The sequence below is a fragment of the Oncorhynchus mykiss genome, chromosome 30 (genome assembly GCF_013265735.2).
Source record: "Oncorhynchus mykiss isolate Arlee chromosome 30, USDA_OmykA_1.1, whole genome shotgun sequence".
Classification (NCBI taxonomy): domain Eukaryota; kingdom Metazoa; phylum Chordata; class Actinopteri; order Salmoniformes; family Salmonidae; genus Oncorhynchus; species Oncorhynchus mykiss.
Window position 1 is genome coordinate 841,312 of NC_050570.1, and position 4,950 is coordinate 846,261.

The window sequence follows — 4,950 nt, forward strand, 5'->3', positions numbered from 1 at the left end:
AGTAGTTCTAACTATTCATTATGTATCCACAGTAGTTATATCCATTCATTCTGTATCTACAGTACAGTAGTTATATCTATTCATTCTGTATCTACAGTACAAATCAAATCAAATCAAATGTATTTATATAGCCCTTCGTACATCAGCTGATATCTCAAAGTGCTGTACAGAAACCCAGCCTAAAACCCCAAACAGCAAGCAATGCAGGTGTAGAAGCACGGTGGCTAGGAAAAACTCCCTAGAAAGGCCAAAACCTAGGAAGAAACCTAGAGAGGAACCAGGCTATGTGGGGTGGCCAGTCCTCTTCTGGCTGTGCCGGGTGGAGATTATAACAGAACATGGCCAAGATGTTCAAATGTTCATAAATGACCAGCATGGTCGAATAATAATAAGGCAGAACAGTTGAAACTGGAGCAGCAGCACGGCCAGGTGGACTGGGGACAGCAAGGAGTCATCATGTCAGGTAGTCCTGGGGCATGGTCCTAGGGCTCAGGTCCTCCGAGAGAGAGAAAGAAAGAGAGAAGGAGAGAATTAGAGAACGCACACTTAGATTCACACAGGACACCGAATAGGACAGGAGAAGTACTCCAGATATAACAAACTGACCCTAGCCCCCCGACACATAAACTACTGCAGCATAAATACTGGAGGCTGAGACAGGATGGGTCAGGAGACAACAAAGACCTCCGCCACGGCACAACCCAAGGGGGGCGCGGGGGGGGGGGGGGGGGGGCGCCAACCCAGACAGGATGACCACATCAGTGAATCAACCCACTCAGGTGACGCACCCCCTCCAGGGACGGCATTAGAGAGCCCCAGTAAGCCAGTGACTCAGCCCCTGTAATAGGGTTAGAGGCAGAGAATCCCAGTGGAAAGAGGGGAACCGGCCAGGCAGACAGCAAGGGCGGTTCGTTGCTCCAGAGCCTTTCCGTTCACCTTCCCACTCCTGGGCCAGACTACACTCAATCATATGACCCACTGAAGAGATGAGTCTTCAGTAGAGACTTAAAGGTTGAGACCGAGTTTGCGTCTCTGACATGGGTAGGCAGACCGTTCCATAAAAATTGAGCTCTATAGGAGAAAGCCCTGCCTCCAGCTGTTTGCTTAGAAATTCTAGGGACAATTAGGAGGCCTGCGTCTTGTGACCGTAGCTTACGTGTAGGTATGTACGGCAGGACCAAATCAGAGAGATAGGTAGGAGCAAGCCCATGTAATGCTTTGTAGGTTAGCAGTAAAACCTTGAAATCAGCCCTTGCTTTGACATGAAGCCAGTGTAGAGAGGCTAGCACTGGAGTAATATGATCAAATTTGTTGGTTCTAGTCAGGATTCTAGCAGCCGTATTTAGCACTAACTGAAGATTATTTAGTGCTTTATCCGGGTAGCCGGAAAGTAGAGCATTGCAGTAGTCCAACCTAGAAGTGACAAAAGCATAGATTAATTTTTCTGCATCATTTTTGGACAGAAAGTTTCTGATTTTTGCAATGTTACGTAGATGGAAAAAAGCTGTCCTTGAAATGGTCTTGATATGTTCTTCAAAAGAGAGATCAGGGTCCAGAGTAATGCCGAGGTCCTTCACAGTTTTATTTGAGACGACTGTACAACCATTAAGATGAATTGTCAGATTCAACAGAAGATCTCTTTGTTTCTTGGGACCTAGAACAAGCATCTCTGTTTGGTCCAAGTTTAAAAGTAGAAAGTTTGCAGCCATCCACTTCCTTATGTCTGAAACACATGCTTCTAGCAAGGGCAATTTTGGTTCTTCACCATGTTTCATTGAAATGTACAGCTGTGTGTCATCCGCATAGCAGTGAAAGTTAACATTATGTTTTCGAATAACATCCGCAAGAGGTAAAATATATAGTGAAAACAATAGTGGTCCTAAAACGGAATCTTGAGGAACACCGAAATTTACAGTTGATTTGTCAGAGGACAAACCATTCACAGAGACAAACTGATATCTTTCCGACAGATAAGATCTAAACCAGGCCAGAACTTGTCCGTGTAGACCAATTTGGGTTTCCAATCTCTCCAAAAGAATGTGGTGATCGATGGTATCAAAAGCAGCACTAAGGTCTAGGAGCACGAGGACAGATGCAGAGCCTCGGTCCGATGCCATTAAAATGTAATTTACCACCTTCACAAGTGCCGTCTCAGTGCTATGATGGGGTCTAAAACCAGACTGAAGCATTTCGTATACATTGTTTGTCTTCAGGAAGGCAGTGAGTTGTTGCGCAACAGCCTTTTCTAAAATGTTTGAGAGGAATGGAAGATTAGATATAGGCCGATAGTTTTTTATATTTTCTGGGTCAAGGTTTGGCTTTTTCAAGAGAGGCTTTATTACTGCCACTTTTAGTGAGTTTGGTACACATCCGGTGGATAGAGGGCCGTTTATTATGTTCAACATAGGAGGGCCAAGCACAGGAAGCAGCTCTTTCAGTAGTTTAGTTGGAATAGGGTCCAGTATGCAGCTTGAAGGTTTAGAGGCCATGATTATTTTCATCATTGTGTCAAGAGATATAGTACTAAAACATACTAAAACATACGCAGATTTAAGGAGGAGTCCGTAATTTGCTTTCTAATAATCATAATCTTTTCCTCAAAGAAGTTCATGAATTTATCACTGCTAAAGTGAAAGTCATCCTCTTTTGGGGAATGCTGCTTTTTAGTTAGCTTTGCGACAGTATCAAAAAGGAATTTCGGATTGTTCTTATTTTCCTCAATTAAGTTAGAAAAATAGGATGATCAAGCAGCAGTAAGGGCTCTTCGGTACTGCACAGTACTGTCTTTCCAAGCTAGTCGGAAGACTTCCAGTTTGGTGTGGCGCCATTTCCGTTCCAATTTTCTGGAAGCTTGCTTCAGAGCTCGGGTATTTTCTGTGTACCAGGGAGCTAGTTTCTTATGAGAAATGTTTTAGTTTTTAGGGGTGCAACTGCATCTAGGGTATTGCGCAAGGTTAAATTGAGTTCCTCAGTTAGGTGGTTAACTCTCCCCCTCCCCCATTCCCTCTCCCCCTCTACCTCTCCCTCTCCCCCCTCGACCTCTCCCCCTCCTCATTCCCTCTCCACCTCCTCCCCTTGCCCTCTCCCCCTCTACCTCCTCCCCTCCCCTTGCCCTCTCCCCCTCGACCTCCTCCCATCGCCCTCTCCCCTCCTCCCCATGCCCTCTCCCCCTCCTCCCCATGCCCTCTCCCCCTCCTCCCCTTGCCCTCTCCCCCTCCTCCCCTTGCCCTCTCCCCTCCTCCCCTTGCCCTCTCCCTCTCCTCCCCTTGCCCTCTCCCCCTCCTCCCCTTGCCCTCTCCCCCTCCTCCCCTTGCCCTCTCCCCTCCTCCCCTTGCCCTCTCCCCTTCCTCCCCATGCCCTCTCCCCCTCCTCCCCTTGCCCTCTCCCCTCCTCCCCATGCCCTCTCCCCCTCCTCCCCTTGCCCTCTCCCCTCCTCCCCTTGCCCTCTCCCCTCCTCCCCTTGCCCTCTCCCCTCCTCCCCATTCCCTCTCCCACTCCTCCCCTTGCCCTCTCCCCTCCTCCCCATGCCCTCTCCCCCTCCCCCCTTGCCCTCTCCCCCTCCTCCCCATTCCCTCTCCCCCTCCTCCCCTTGCCCTCTCCCCTTCCTCCCCTTGCCCTCTCCCCTTCCTCCCCATGCCCTCTCCCCCTCCTCCCCTCGCCCTCTCCCCTCCTCCCCATGCCCTCTCCCCCTCCTCCCCTTGCCCTCTCCCCCTCCTCCCCTTGCCCTCTCCCCCTCCTCCCCTTGCCCTCTCCCCCTCCTCCCCATGCCCTCTCCCCCTCCTCCCCATGCCCTCTCCCCTCCTCCTAATGCCCTCTCCCCCTCCTCCCCTTGCCCTCTCCCCTCCTCCCCTTGCCCTCTCCCCTCCTCCCCATTCCCTCTCCCCCTCCTCCCCTTGCCCTCTCCCCTCCTCCCCATGCCCTCTCCCCCTCCCCCCCTTGCCCTCTCCCCCTCCTCCTCCCCATTCCCTCTCCCCCTCCTCCCCATTCCCTCTCCCCCTCCTCCCCATTCCCTCTCCCCCTCCTCCCCATTCCCTCTCCCCCTACTCCCCATTCCCTCTCCCCCTCCTCCCCATTCCCTCTCCCCTCCTCCCCCTCCTCCCCTTGCCCTCTCCCCCTCCTCCCCTTGCCCTCTCCCCCTCCTCCTCATTCCCTCTCCCCCTCCTCCCCATTCCCTCTCCCCCTCCTCCCCTTGCCCTCTCCCCTCCTCCCCTTGCCCTCTCCCCTCCTCCCCTTGCCCTCTCCCCCTCCTCCCCTTGCCCTCTCCCCCTCCTCCCCATTCCCTCTCCCCCTCCTCCCCATTCCCTCTCCCCCTCCTCCTCTTGCCCTCTCCCCCTCCTCCTCATTCCCTCTCCCCCTCCTCCCCATTCCCTCTCCCCCTCCTCCCCATTCCCTCTCCCCCTCCTCTCCTTGCCCTCTCCCCCTCCTCCCCTTGCCCTCTCCCCCTCCTCCCCATTCCCTCTCCCCTCCTCCCCCTCCTCCCCTTGCCCTCTCCCCTTCCTCCCCATGCCCTCTCCCCCTCCTCCCCATGCCCTCTCCCCCTCCTCCCCATTCCCTCTCCCCCTCCTCCCCATTCCCTCCTCCCCTTGCCCTCTCCCCCTCCTCCCCATTCCCTCTCCCCCTCCTCCCCATTCCCTCTCCCCTCCTCCCCTTGCCCTCTCCCCCTCCTCCCCATTCCCTCTCCCCTCCTCCCCTTGCCCTCTCCCCCTCCTCCCCTTGCCCTCTCCCCCTCGACCTCTCCCCTTTCCCCCTCACAGAGAACATGTTGGAAACTCTGCACTACAGTCCATATCCACAGAGTCCAGTAAAGTGAGCAACTTAATGTGTTCAAAAGGGAATTGGTCCAACATAGCCTGCACTGCACTGTTGTTTTCTGGGAATGAAACGTGAGGCGTTACATGTGAATGACTCAATCAGTTTATATAACATTGAGAGAGACAGGCTTACATTCAG